Raw genomic sequence first — 16122 nt, 5'->3', positions numbered from 1 at the left:
AAGCGCTGCTGTCACTGTGTATGGACAGCGCCTGCAGACAGAGCCATGACTCTTGTGTAACAGCCCAATCGCTCTCGCTCCACTGGGCAGGATCAGGGAAATTTGCGAGCCCGTATTCTCTGGAGAAGTTTGCTGAATGTGGATCCGAGGCGACAATAGAGGGATCTTGGCTTGCCACGTCTTCTGGAGAAAGAAATCAATTACTTCCTAACCTCCACTTTGTAGTTTTCACTATCCATTTACTCACGGTTAGCTCAACGATGACACAAGGGAGTCTGGAGTCTCCTTAGCTTCAATCTCGGTCTTCAGGCTCCACACACCAAGGATGGAGAGTAAATAGAACTGATATTGAGAGGCACACACATATATTCCTTTCTTAAAAAGCCTAGTATGTAGAGAGCTGGAGCAGAGATGGCTTTGCCTTTTCTTAGTAATGCAGACTAACACAAAGTTTTGATGGGAGTTGTAAACAAACAACATTTTTGTCATTATTTAGTCACCTTTATGAAAACATACAGGCGATGAAGTTTTATTTTTGGGTGAACTTTCCCTTTAAGAGCATAGCAACTCCGACCTTGTGAGCACAATATATTGACAAGGGTCCAGAAATAGCAAACCCTTTCAGTATGTAAGAGTTCATATAAAATTGATGTAAAAAGAGTACAGTATGGCTATATATACTTTCATCTTGTATCTATTTTTGTTGAAAAAAGCCCCACTTACAAAATATGAAAGTATGACCACTAATTTAATTTATTTTAATAATTAATTTTTTTAAACAATTACATTTTTCTTCACAGTGTTGTTTCATTTAATTTTAGAATAATTACATACAATAATACATATGCTTTCATTGTGTATCTGTGTTTGTTGACAAAAGCCCTAATTACAAAAATATTTGAAACTATGACCAGCAATTTATATGATTTTTTTATTTTATTTATTTTATGTTTTATTTTTCTTAAAAAAAAACAATGATTTTTTTTCTCAAAAAACAATAATAATTTCCCATGTTATCTGTTAAGCAAACAGCTTAAAAAAAAATAAATCCTTAAAAGCACTTGATTTCATTTTATTTTTATTTTTAAACTAAATCCAGAGCTTATCTATTTTCATTTAATTAATCTTCAAACCATTTGATTTTTTAAACCTGAGTCTGTTTAAACAGCCTTTAATACATTGATTAATAAAAAGCCAAATGCTTAAAGGAGTGGTCCAGAGTGTATTTTTAAGACTTGGTTGTGTTTATAAGATGCAAAGCAATGTGTGCTCATGCTTTATTTGTAGAAAATCACGTTAATTTTTTTCATAAATCTTACTTTGATTAAATACAGCTACTCAGCTACAATAAAAATGACTGTCATATTTCCTATTTCCTCTAAAAGGCCTGCCCTCAAGAGGCTCTGATTGGTCAGCTAACATAATGTGCTGTGATTTGCGGATTGGCTCCACATCATGCCCCTACAAGCGCGTGCTTTTTTCGCTGTGTAAGCAGTCCAGTCAGAGCAGCTGTTAGCAGCGTTAGCTGCCTGAATCAGACAGAAAAATTAAGAGCACACATCTGAACCTCATGCCTGCTCTCTAAAATAAAGTCTGACAAGTGTCTTTCACATTTATTCTGAGTAAGCATATGTAAGCAATGTAAAATGTTCTCATATCTTTTATGAGTTTGTTATGTGAGATGTAGAACACAGGGAAAGCTGCCGCATACAGAGACACTGCAGCTCAGTTTAAGATTGTGGCTGTTTACAGCGTTTTGACTGATAAATATGAACTTGTAGCTAAATTGTTAGCAGTGCCAAACCGCATTTCCCATTGTTTACATCCTTGTTTACGTCCTCGCTACAACATACCGTTAACATTAGAAACTGTGCCTGTAGTTGATCAGTCTTAACAAATAAATTACTCACAGGTTGTGGCTCACAATACACAGCTTTGTCTATTATGGTTGGAGCTGCTCCTTTTTGAGGGGGTTTTAGCTAAATCCAGCACTGAACTGGGAGAGGTTCTGGAAGCTATCGTTTGTCAAATGCTAGCTATATGTTTTTTAATATTTCCCTGGAACGTAATTAAAATTAAATTGAAGCACTTCGGTCTTTGTGTCATGTCCTATTGAAGCTCAAATACAGAAACAGAACGAGCTCTGTGGAAATAGCAGCATTTGGATGGCATTTTAGCTTTTTCTGCTATAACATTACAGAGCCTCTGGCCATGCCCCTTCGCTGCGCAGAGTGTGTGTGCGAGTTGAATGCATGTAACCGGAAGCCCTTGTGATCTCACTTGCCCGGATGTATTTCTTTGTAGTCCACAAATTTGTTCGCTGTGGGCTTTGCTAAGCTAACTGTCTCCTGTTGCATTGAACTTTGAGCATATTACATTCAGAGATGTTGTTTATGTTCACACATCTACATTACACATCAACTAAAGTTTAAAATATAATATCATAGTCGACTACCCCTTTAAAGTCGGCATATCAGTTTAAAGCTTGCCATTTTAAGAAACAGTGCATGCATGGATGTCATTAAATGTGCATGTGCTGGTTTGTGTGTTTGCTGTTTAAAGCTGAAACTATAGTTCACACATTTAAAAAAATCATAATGAATTCTCATAGATGCACTGAATACGTTCAGGGGCTCATGTAAAGAGAGAGCTGTAGTGTTAGCCTTTTTTAATGGGCTTGTACATGAGTGGATCATGGAGGTTTTCTCTTCAGGGTGTTTGGGGAGCTGGTGTCGGGTAAGTGTGAAATCCCACTCCTTCAGCTCTGAGACACATGAGCTCTGAGGGAAACCTCCGGGGGAAAGAGGAGTGAAAGTGGTTAGAAAGTGGATGGATGGGGAAGGAAGTGAGTGGTACTGAATAACATTTTGTGGGGGGAAAATCACTACCCGGTACATTACTTCCAACCTACTTTTTTTTTTTTTTAGCAGTGCTGGTTCCAGGTGTGTATTTCCCATGTAGTGTAACATTGACAAAATGTTTTTTTTATGGATGCAAACACGTATATGCAAATTTAAATTATATATATATATATATATATATATATATATATATATATATATATATATATATATATATATATATATATATATATATATATATATATATATATATATATATATTATAATATTTATATAAATTAATATTTAAGTAATATATAAATTTAATGTAGGAAAGAGCTAAAGTTAAAAAATGAAGAAATATAAAACTATTTATTTACAGTTAAAAACAGAATATTTTAAGTTCATTGCACTATATATATATATATATATATATATATATATATATATATATATATATATATAATATACACACACACAAGTTATAAATTATTAATTATTTAATTAGTTTTTTTCATGGAAGTGATTCAACCAATTGGTGGAATTTTCATGACTGCTTCATGGTTAATGTCGTTTTTGTGCATGAATTCTGCTTTTAAACACAATTGTTTTTTTCAAAACTTTGTTGAATAAATGCAAATGTAAAAAAATGGATTGCTCTTTATGCACCCGTTTGCTCCTGTGATCGATCTAATCTTTTAATAAATACTGCTCGCAAATTCTCAGATAGTGGTAGGCAGAGCGAAGCTTTGTGAAACGCTAAAACAGTGGAATCAAATGTGTCGAAGCTTTGAAATATTTTGAAACCTGTCTGTATTTGTATTGTATTTCCTGTCTGTATTTTCCATGTTGTAAAGTTGAGATTTCAAGTGATTTAAGGGAAGTGGTGAGAGTTACAGACTATCATGCAGATAAAGTGTGTTCGAATCCAGGGTGATGCAGCTATAGATGTTAGCTTTTTAAATGCTCTTCTCTTGTAACGTGCTGTTTTAACATTGGCCTGACATCCGAAGTAACACTTTATGAATAAAGATGTCTTGTTTGGTTATAAAAAAGTAACATTAGTAAAATAAATTAAGTCATAATTTCAGAGTATTTGTACAAGTCAGGATTCGAACCTGAGCAATTTGCAGCACAGGAGTGTTTTCTGACCCTGTCAGTCAAATGCAGATTCAATTGGTCTCAAAATGCTTCTGAAATGACCAATGCTTTGACACGTGATCTGGTGTTTCGATTCACCTTAGTCACGTGACTTGGGTGTTTCGGATCATGTGTCAGCTATCTCTATCCTCATCTATGTTGTCCAGCATCTGCTTTGTGATAGAAATACAGTACTAATTGTGTAAATACATGTTTTGAACATTGTCCTTATGATTGATTTAATACATGCATTTGATTACATGTTCTCCCCGTGTTCGTGTGGGTTTCCTCTGGGTGCTCAGGTTTCCCCCACAAGTCCAAAGACATGCAGTATAGACGAATTGGGTGAGCTTAATTGTCCGTAGTGTATGTGTGTAAATGAGAATGTATGGGTGTTTCCAAGTGTTGGGTTGCAGCTGGAAGGGCATCCGCTGTGTAAAACACATGCTGGATAAATTGGCGGTTCATTCTTCTGTGGCGACCCCTGATTATTAAAGGGACTAAGCCGAAAAGAAAATGAATGAATGAATGATTACTCATCCCTAATCCTGCCCATATCCCTCCTCAAGAGCACCAGGAGTGTTCTGCAATACACTGTTACAACAGTAAGTACATTGAATTTATTATTTTGATGCATACTTTTGTAGTTAAGGCCACCTAATATAAAGTGGGATCCTAATTTCTTTAAGAAATAGCTTTGTCCCCTGTGTCTAAACTCAACTTTACCTTAACATATCATGGTATAAACTATATTTGACAACATAAAACAAACTTAGTCTCAGTTTAAATCTTAATTATTCAATTTAATTCAAGTTTTGTATAGTGCTTTTCATTCATTCATTCATTTTCTTGTCGGCTTAGTCCCTTTATTAATCCGGGGTCGCCACAGCGGAATGAACCGCCAACTTATCCAGCAAGTTTTTACACAGCGGATGCCCTTCCAGCCGCAACCCATCTCTGGGAAACATCCACACACACATCTACACACACTACGGACAATTTAGCCTACCCAATTCACCTGTACCGCATGTCTTTGGACTGTGGAGGAAACCAGATCACACGAAGGCAGGGAGAACATGCAAACTCCACACAGAAACGCCAACTGAGTCGAGGTTCGAACCATCGACCCGGCGACCTTCTTGCTGTGAGGCGACAGCACTACCTACTGCGCCACTGCCTCGCCCTATAGTGCTTTTTAAAATAATGATATAATACAACAATAAAATATTGCATTACATTCATTCATTCATTTTCTTTTCGGCTTAGTTGCTCTATTAATCAGGGGTTGCCACAGCTGAATGAACCGCCAACTTATCCAGCTTATGTTTTACGCAGTGGGTTATCACTGGGAATATTGCATTACAATAAAAATAAAAAAGATAAGGTTAGTATTTACCCTAATCTTATTAGTTACGAATAACTTTGATTAACTAGTAACTAATACCTTTTAACAGTTAAATTTATTATAGACTATAAGTTATTAATTGTTGTTCTTACTATCTTGGCAGCTCAATTATTGTGAGATTTTAGTGAACAAGAGTTGACTGGATTAAAGCTGCATCATTTAAGCCTTTTTAAACAGTTATTGATCATTTACACAGCCGAGTAATAACACAAGACCTGAATCATGCATCACATACAGTAAATCTCCACAAGCACAAGCAGTTCTTATGAGCAGTTTCTATTTACCGTGTCGTGTCCTGCACTGTACTGTATGCTGTCTTGTTTTAATCTTTTTAATTGGCCTAATGAATGATTTAATCAGCCTCTAACAGGCCTCGTATTGTATTGAATCCCATTAGCTTCCATCAGCTGTCGACTGCACTAAATGTGGTCCAAAAAGATTAATCCCACTTAATTCTTACATCTGTTTACTTTCAGCTTCATTGCGGATGAGTTGGAGTGTGTGCGTGTGAGAGCGAGAGATGGCTAGGCAAGTCTTATTTACCTGAGAGGAAAGATTGACTCCAGTGTCTTAAAATATGTACTCTGGTGCATTGAGAAAGCTCAGTCAACAGCTCTGAATGTCCTGTCAGAGAGAGCTATGTCAAAACAGTCTGCACACGTCATCTTGGAGGCTTTCCTCTCAGGTTGTGAAGAGGCTGTGGTGAAGTTTCATTAATGCGTATGACTCAGCCATGGGAATCACATCAGCTCAACACCCAGCGGAAAGCAAACCCAGAACAGGCTATACTGATGCAAGACACACTCATCACTGTTGCGAAATGTGTTTACTCAAAACTTAAAAGGGATAATTCATGAAAATTAATGATTTTCTCACTCTTTACTTGTTTCTAACTTTTATAAGTGTCACATAATAAAATTAACTTTTTACAAAATCATGTTTTAACTATAGTACAATAATATAATATAATTCCTGGATCCGAGACACCATCATTTAAATGATTTATAAAAGATGAATCACTCTCTGGCCATCTGAGATTAGGCATGAGTTTAAATATTGATTTTCATTAATAATACCTTACAGTGCATCGTGAACTCTTTGTGACCATAGACAACAAAACCCAACATACAATAGGTTCATTCTAAAAACGTAGCTGCGAATTATGCAGCCAGAGTATTATATGGCTTTAAAAACGGCTTTTTTATTTAGTTTTAAAACGAATACTATGGGGCAGTATAATGCCGTTGCTTCTCGCACTTACCAGCGGATCGCTTACCTCCGTATGGACAGCCTTCCTGCTGCTACCAGTTTGTCCAGCTAGCTCACCATATACAGTACGTCGGCAGACTTGAGGCATAGAGAGGAGTTGACCTCGACGACAGGGTTTGAGTCTGGTGAAGAACGGTTCCAGAAAGTGGTTAAGACAAAACATAATCCAAAAAATTAAATAAACAAGTAAATAACAGGGTGAAAACAAGGTAAAAATCAGATGAGGGCTTTTCTATTTCTGGATTGCCTATTTAAACTGTCAGGTGGGGTTTAGGGGTTTAGCAATCTGTGCTTTTGAAAACTCTATTAGATGAGTTTAGGGGAGGAGTAGGATGGGTCAATTGATCGGCAAGTCAGTCAGTTAGTCAAACAGTCAGTCAACAGCGGCCTCTAGTGGATTTAAGTGAGAAAAGCATGCACGAATGTATACACTTTTCTCAAAAAGTGTCTACAGCGACCTCTGGTGGATTAGCAAAAACAAAAACTGCAAAAAAAAGTAGCTCCTGGGACATATTTGGCGCTCTCCAGAAATTTATATAGAGGTACATTTTCAGAATGAGCCTGGGTTGCTGAAACAATGTTGCGAGGTTATACTACTGTATATATATATATATTATTATTATTATGCATCGCTAAGAACTTAAATTGGACAAATTACAAGGTGATTTTTCTCATTAATTAATTTTTTTTAATTCCATCATTGGTGGAGATCTTGAAAAAAAGACACATACAATTGGGTTTCTGGTCTAGTGTCACTTTTGTTTTCTTTTGGCAACTTAAACTGTGACGCTTGTTGTCAGATTTTACAAGCAGATAAAACTGCTGATTGTTCACTTCAATCCAATGTTCTTTTCTTTATTGCTTTGCTATCAGCATAACAGAAATAATTTCATATTTATGGGAGTTTATGGGCTCCAATTAACTGCTGTGGGTACATAGATCACAAAAAAAGAGCTGGAACTTTAAATGCATGCTTTAGAAAATAAAGCACTAAATGCACATAAATAAAATGCTAAATGGCATAATTGTCAGCAGAGTTGATAAAATGGAGGAGAAATTGCTTGCCGCATAATTTATTGTTGACATCAAAGATGTGCGTCTAATCAACTCAACAGTGTTTTGATGCAAATTCATCTGTCACTCGGTATAAGCAAGCAAATTAGACTGATGCCAGCATGGACAGTTTGCGTGATGTGGCCTCATGCTGAAAAACCATGCAAAAAACTGAGCAAGCTTTAAAAATCGACCTTCATTGTTGCAAATATGATTAGATTGGTAGTGAATGTAATTATTAATGTATTTATGTATGCATGTTGCTATGAATTACTGTGTTAATCCATCTGAAACCAAATTCAAGATGCTTTCATTATTCTATGGTCACATTGCATATTTTTAATGTTGATTTCTAGTTCGTCATTTGATTTAGGCCTACAACAAATTGTTATTTCGCTAATCAATTCACATTACAATTATTAGATAATTTAACTGACTACAAAAATGTTTATTCAGTTTTGCAATTTGTTCATATGAGGCCAAAAGACTGTTCAATAAAACAGTAATATTAGTTGATATGTTTTGACTTGATACTGTTGTTAATGTTGACTAAATATTTCTAGGCAAAAACAATAAATCAGCTGCCATATTAGCCTGTAAATCATTCAATAATTAACTTTCCTTCTACTTGGTTACTTATTTATCAGGGGTCGCCACATCGGAATGAACTGCCAACTACTTCAGCATATGTTTTACACAGTAAATGGTCTTCCTGCTGCAACCCAGTACTGGGAAACACCCCGACACTTACATTCACACAAAGTCATACACTACGGTCAATTTTGTTTACCCAATTCACCTATTGCGCATGTCTTCTGGACTATATATTAATTTATACAACAGTTCTGTCTGGTTCTCAGATCTGATTGGCTGATAGCCGTGCAATATTCTGCAATATCAGAACTCCTACAGCCTCTTTACCCTTAGTGTATTACTCCGCCTACATACAGCCAGCAAAAAGCAGACACTACAGATCTAAAGTTTAAAAGATGCACGCTCAACTGTTTAACTGTCAGCTTATGATTTGAATCCGGAAGAAAGTAGTTCCTTATACAAAAAGGTTTTTGAGACTCTCCATGTTTAATTTTATATTTATATACACAATTATGCCATCAAACAGTTGTATAAACGCAATATCACACTCTTAGCAGTGTGATATGGCTGTATATCTGCACTGGTGGGGGCACCAACACACGCCTCACACCAGTGCCGATATACAGCCATATCGCACTGCTAAGAGTGTGATATTGCTCATGTATCTAATAAAGATTTTATTTATCGGCCTAAATAATAGTCGGCTTCCACATATAAAGCATTATGGGTAATTTGTCAAAATTTGCTGTATTTTGATGTTTAAAGTAAAATACAGTCCTTAAACAGTTGATAATAGTACACATGATCATCATGAAGATTGTTCTTTCTTAAAAACTAGTTTTCATTCAGTAAACAAATCGATCTGTTCAGCTGTGTATCTATCCATCTGTATTTGTCCATCCATCCATCCATCCATCCATCCATCCATCCATCCATCCATCCATCCATCCATCCATCCATCCATCCATCCATCCATCCATCCATCCATCCATCCATCCATCCATCCATCCATCCATCCATCCATCCATCTTCATGAATGTTTAGTGTTGGCTTTTAGTATGCGGTTGTGTTTCACAGCACATGAACAGGCAGAAGCGCAGCTGTGCCGGCCTGTAGTATGAAATGTGTGCAGTCATGCACAGAGAGCCGTGTGTTTATGTTGTTACCTTAAATTCAAGGGCAGGTCGGCAGGTTTTTTCAGCCAGAGGGGAATACGTTCTGCTCTCTATCTACCTACACACACACACAACCTGTTCGGCAGTGATGGACTGTACTTTGTCCTGTCCTGTGAAGAGCAGTCTTGTTGAATGAGATCTTGAGGTGGAAAGCAGTAAGTCAGTCTGTGTGGCCTCACCATGCGCTGCCATCTTTTTATATGGCCCATCCATATTCTGCTTTACAGGGGGCACACACACACACAAACACACACACATAGATTGGTGCACTTTTGCCTACTGTTTGTCAGCATGTTGGATTTAAGACCCACAGTGCATGGATGAAATATGTAAATCATTTGTTTCTCTACTGGACATTACTCAGCTGGATTCTTACATATTGTAATTATTATAATTAATGAATTGATAATTCATTCTTGACTTGTCAGTCCTTGTAATACTGATGCTGTTTTAGATGAGAGAAAACTTGCAATAGCTGTTTCAGTTCCCATTTTTACAATATCACATTTCCGAACGTTACTTTAAAAATGCTGGACTGAAACAAAGTCCTCTTAAAGGGCACCTATATTTACCCTTTTTCATGATTTAAGATGAGTCTTTTGTGTCTCCAGAATGTGTCTGTTAAGTTTCAGCTCAAAATACCCATCGGATTATTTATGATACCTTTCTGAATATTGGAATTTTCTGCTCTGTACACAATGAAGTTTTTTTTGTTGCCTGTGCATTTAATGCTCGTTCTAGCCACCCACCGTTCCCTGTCAGAGTGTGCCTCAATTTCCGCCTCGGCTGTGTTAGATAAACAGCACAGTGACAGACATGAAGGATGCAGATCTCACCTAAGGTTTGAGAGAAATACCACAGTAAGAACTCCAGTTTACAATGATTATATGATGGATATTGTTGTGGAGTTTATTCAAGCCTTTCTGCAATGATGAGTCACACACAATGTCATTACAAAGTTCATGCACACACACAGCAGACACACACACAGCACCTATGTTTAACTTTACACTGTTTTTGCATGGCAAATGTGACAGCATACACATTATTATCCACTACGGTACGGATATCCATTATGTTAATGTACAAAATAAACCTGACTTAACATCCACAAACCAAGATTGAAGCATCTTCCTTTATAGCTGTACTGACACGCGGCTGTGGAGATTAAGACGGTGAAATCGCTGTAATTCATTACAAAAATGCACTGTTTTTCAAACTTGTAAAACTCATTCTTGGTCACATTTGATGATGACTGATGATCACAGAGAGTTGAACATCTTTTAACCCCAGTTGCTTTGCGCACATCCTGTCTTATTGATATGATTATTTGCATTACTACAGAGACATGTCAATACGCGGCTGTTAATTAATTCTTTGGGCAGAGAAACCGCACTCCAACATCATGTTGCGGTGGGCCTCATAATAGGAGGGATTTCTCTTTTAGCGTCAGAAAAAAAAAAGAGACTTATTGTCTTTATATCACCCCAATGTGACAGTGGACAAACTATACATATACACAGTTCTGTTCAAACAGCTTACAAAAGATGATTTTTATCATAGGTCAAAAGTCATTTCACTTGGCAGCTGTCTTTGAACTTCCTCTCGGGCAGTATGCTTACCAATTTGTCTGAATAGGGAAACATCAACTTCTCCAAAACTGTTTGCCAAGCTTTCGATTACATTACATTACATATTTGGAATCACCAATAAAGTTAAACAACAATCGTCTCATAAGTTTCATTTGTAAATGTTCAAACGTAGTCTTGATGGCAAATCTCCTCCAGTTTACAAGTTTGTGAGCATTTGAGTAGTTGTTGTCATGTGATGTGCGTTTGACAGGATGGACCGTACCTCGCGTAAGTTTCAAACAGATTACAAAACCAAAAAACATTTGTTTTCAAGTATAGTTGGTTCATTTAAAAGTTCAGATTTTAAGCTTTATGTGGACATTATTCTTATAACTGTGAAGCAAGTATTACACAAGTGATCACAAAAACTGTGGTAAAAACACACATCTGGTCTGAGCTTCTCCCCGGAGAAATGTCAGTGTAAAGCTATTGATGATTGGCACTTTACTAGTATGCGAGGCTTCTTTCGCTATATTGACTGTTACACTTTTCCCTATTCATAATCATACGAGCGACATGTCTTGTGTATTCTATAGTCTTTGACTGAAATGCCATGCAGTGCATAAAAACATTTTTGTAGAATAAGGCAGTGTACATAAACTATATTGGAAATGCCATTTACTGAATAAAGCGACTCGCATGATTGTGTTCCAAAACACTTGGCAATATTGTAATTTTTAGTTCTGGATGTAGCAACATAGTTATTATGATACCATTATGTGCACTGTAAAGTTTATAAATTATAATTAACCAAATCAATTATTTTAACTTGTAAATTATCTGTAAACATAGTTCCACGGGGCTTTTTTTATCATGAGTTAACCCTTAAAGACCGAGACAGCCGCCCGCGGCTAAAAATAAGTATTGCTCTTAAATGTTTAATAACTTTTGATCCGCTGATCCGATTCATACAATTCAAAGATTGGCATAAAGAAGAGACTCTCAGCTTTCCATCGCTGTATCACATTACATTCACGGACTTTCAGTGGCTCCGGAATCAGTGTGGTTACGTCATCAAATTTTGACAACACTGATTTGACAAAGGAACGCTCGTCACTTGTCTCTCCGGACAAACCAGACATGATATATGGATGCATTGTCCCTCCTCCATGCCCAGATTGGTTCAAACTCGCTCTATCTCAACCAATAAGCTTAGGTTTCGCTTTGTGAACCAACAATCAGCTATTTGAACAACACGGAATGAGAGATAGGCATACATTTACGCGCGGCTAAATAAAACGCTAAAAAAAAAGTTTTGCATGAAATAATTCTCATACTAACTACTTTTGCATGCACAACAGCACAAAAACATGACAAAACAGTGACACAGCAAAGACGAAGTGCTGCTCTTGTTGTTTTCAAAGGACGCAAATAAAGGTTGGGCTGTTTGTCTGCATTGCACGCGAACCATATACATATCCGCAGACAACCATATCCATGCTGGCACATAAAACCTAAGGATGTTCCATATTGAATCTAGTTTAGTTATGTAACTATTTATAGTATAGTAAATATTTATATCTATTTTTTACTGAGGATTTGCACCATGTTTATTTGGACTTTGACGCATTATTTATTATTTTCTTATTTTATATTTGTTTATTGTAAGTGGTGTTGTTTATGGTAACTAAAAATATATTATTTGGAAAAAAGTCAAATTTGCTTTAGTGTTCTGTTATTTTGTAACATTTTTTTTCTGTTTAGTTCATTCCCAGAACTTTTGGGCAAATACATTGTCAGTAAATAAATGCATTTTTCCCCCCATTGAAAAACGCCTTGAAATAACATTGAAATAAATTGCTATAACTTGCTCAGGGAATGGTGGATGTAGACAAAATTTATTGTGGAAGTATAAAACATCATAATATGTATTTCTAAAGAAAGAAAAACAAACTTCATAAGGTTTTGTTTATAATAACTAGAAAATGCCACTTTTTTTAAAAATCGTTTCTGGAAAATTCTGGAATATTTTCTGTCTGTTCATATGTTTTTGGACCAAAAAAAGTTTTAGACTGGACCTTTAAATGATACAGATTGAAACTTCAGGTTCTCCTGTTTAAAATAATATATGACACTTGAGTCTGACTGCTAAAATAAAAATAAAACTGCTTTAAAAAAATAATAATAATATAGGCCCATTAGGTGCCCTCAAAATACCTCTAGGTCTTTAAGGGTTAAGGGTAAAATATTTTTATTAAAGTTCTTTAAGTAAAACAAGTTTATTAAATTTTCATGTAAACTAATGACTAATGTTAACAAATGAAAACTTATCGATAATTATGCAGCATTAAAAATGTAACTAGACAGTTTGTCATTCTAAATGTGTTGTTCTAGAAAAACTTCTCCAGCTACTCTTTCTTCACTAGAGAAGTTGTGCTGAATTCCAAGTTCAACTAAACTAGTGCAAACAGCGTGGAAAAGCAAGCTGGTGTAAGCTGTGCTTGTCAGAAGGTGTTTATGTGTGAGAATGTGTACTCTTAGTTTGTGCAGTGTTCAGACAATGAGAGTCAGTCAGATGTCACTAGAGACAGACACAATGCCTCCAGGCTATAGAAAAATTCCAGTCTAGCTCATCATTCAGTCCAGTTTAACAGCATCTGTACCAACTAGAGATGACATACCACTATAAATCTCCACATGACAAGTATTAGTCTTCCTCTGTGATGATGATAATACCTATAACCTGGAATACTACAAAAAAAAAAGCTGTTACTTCACTTACTGTAGCTTGCAATAATACAAGTTTCTGGCATCAGCGTCTTGTTATCATGTTTCATTTACATTGTTTGCTGAGTTTATTCAACAAAACTAGCATAAGCCTAGAATTTAGTGTGAGTTGGTGCTACTTTGCCTTATGGTTAGGGCAGTAAGTGACTGAATTATCATCAATATTGTTACTTGTTGAGAACAAAGGTTTGTAACATACAAAAACTTAAAAAAATAAATCTTACATATGAAATGTTATGCATTTGTTCTTTGTTTTCTTTGTTTTACTTTTTTACTGCTAGATTTGCTTTAGTCTTGACCATTTGCAGTTGATTGACTTTTGCCCTGGGAGCACTGTACAAATGTGGTGGCTTTATTGATGCATGCTTAGAGTCTATATGCCATATCTAGTGTATATATCTATGAACTGGAAAGTTCCTTGAATTGAAAATTAACTGAGGTGTGGGACCCCTGTAACAGTTTTGAAGTATTTACTTCTTTTACTAGTGATGCCGGTGTGTATGATCGATTTCTCCCTCAAGCTTCCAGTATGAATGAAATAGATATTAGATTAAATGTGTGCTAACAGCATCTTATTATTTTTTATTCAGACTTTATAAGAAAGTGTAAGCAAATGAGTTATCCTCATTGATATTTGTGTCACAATAAATGGAAGAAAATATTGTGATCTAGTTTTAAGCCCATATTTGTACCAACACAAGAACTGTAATTAGACGCTGTTGTTAAATAATGCATGCCATGGTGCTTTCAGTCATTTTAAGCCGTGTCTCTTGCTTAAACTCTCTAAATACACATGTAAGCAAACTTGCCACCCCAGTTTCATTAGGACCTAAGGGAACGTATTTATATTAAGGCTGAAGCCAAGGTGACTCATGATGATAAATGAATGTGGGCGTAAGGTCACCCCTTTGAAAGCATATCAGCACCTTTACGTTTGCATTTAAATTGGAAGTATCTCAACATCTAAATTAATTTTCAAAGTCTTTGAAGAAAAGTGAGGCTGGAGAAGCAACACTAGACCCCTATTAAGTCTCAAATAGGATGCGTCTGATGTTCTCTTTCTCTGCTGATTGAATATTTGTCGTGATTCATTTGTGTGCTCACTGTAGGAATAGTAAATGAACTACATGGCTGCTGCTGCTGCTGGTGGACTGGTGCTTGATTCATTTAATTTATTGTGTCATTGGATACAAATTTACCATTAAGTGTGAATTGACTCTGGCTGGGCTTGTGTTTCAAAGTCATGGAAAATCTAGAAATGATACTAATTTAAAAAGAGATTTTTAATACACTGTGTAAATGTAAATACACTGACATGTAAATGTTTGATTTATTTATGTGTCTTGACATATGGTCACAATTGTGGTGTTTATAAATAAATATTTTGATAGTTTGTTGGTTTAAAAATACAGTAAAGGTGCAGTATTACTAATTAAAATAAGTGTTTTCTTTTATTTTTTCTATTTATAATTTTTTTGTGGAATTTTTGTTAATTCCTATTTTGTTGAATAGGAGTGTATGTGTGTTTCCCAGAGATGGGTTGCAGCTGGAAGGGCATTCACTGTGTAAAACATATGCTGTATAAGTTGGCGGTTTGTTCCGCTGTGGCGGCCCAGGATTAATAAAGGGACGAAGCTGAAAAGAAAATGATCAAATGAATATTGACCCCAGGCTTTTGAACAGCAGTGTATAATATATATATATATATATATATATATATATATATATATATATATATATATATATATACACACACACACACACACACACACACACAGTTGAAGTCAGAATTATTAGCTCCTCTGAATTATTAGCCCCCCTGTTTACTTTTTTCCCCAATTTCTGTTTAATGGAGAGAAGATTTTTTTCAACACATTTCTGAACACAATAGTTTTAACTCATTTCTAATCACTGATTTATTTTACACTTCTATACAACTTAAAGTGAAATTTAAAGGCATCACTAGGTTTAATTAGTTTAACTACGCAGTTTAGGGTAATTAGGCAAGTTATTGTATGACAATGGTTTGTTCTGTTGACTATTAAAAATATATAGCTGAAAAGGCCTAATATTTTTTAACTTAAAATTGTTTAAAAAAATTAAAAACTGCTTTTATTCTAGCTGAAATAAAACAAATAAGACTTTCTCAAGAAGAAAGAAATATTATCAGACATACTGTGGAAATGTCCTTGCTCTGCTAAACATAATTTGGGAAATATTTAAAAAAAGAAAAGAAATTGAGCTAAAAAGGCTAATAATTCTGACTTCAACTGTTTATTTATACTTAC

At 35.6% G+C, this 16122-nt stretch overlaps 1 protein-coding gene and 1 long non-coding RNA gene across 10 annotated transcripts in view; both read left to right on the top strand.

Annotated features, from left to right (window-relative positions):
- The window catches only part of fgf13a (fibroblast growth factor 13a), a 224527-nt gene that overhangs the window by 83447 nt on the left and 124958 nt on the right, over positions 1–16122 (top strand). The gene's annotated exons all lie outside the window — the stretch shown is intronic.
- Positions 7584–15540, top strand: LOC147840841 (uncharacterized). The gene is made up of 3 exons (XR_015507698.1): positions 7584–11924; positions 13280–13830; positions 13920–15540. It is a non-coding gene; the product is annotated as an uncharacterized LOC147840841 (long non-coding RNA).

This window comes from Danio rerio, chromosome 14 (genome assembly GCF_052040795.2).
Source record: "Danio rerio strain M-AB ecotype USA chromosome 14, GRCz13ab, whole genome shotgun sequence".
NCBI classification, from domain to species: Eukaryota; Metazoa; Chordata; class Actinopteri; order Cypriniformes; family Danionidae; genus Danio; species Danio rerio.
This window is presented reverse-complemented; position numbering and strand designations above follow the sequence as displayed.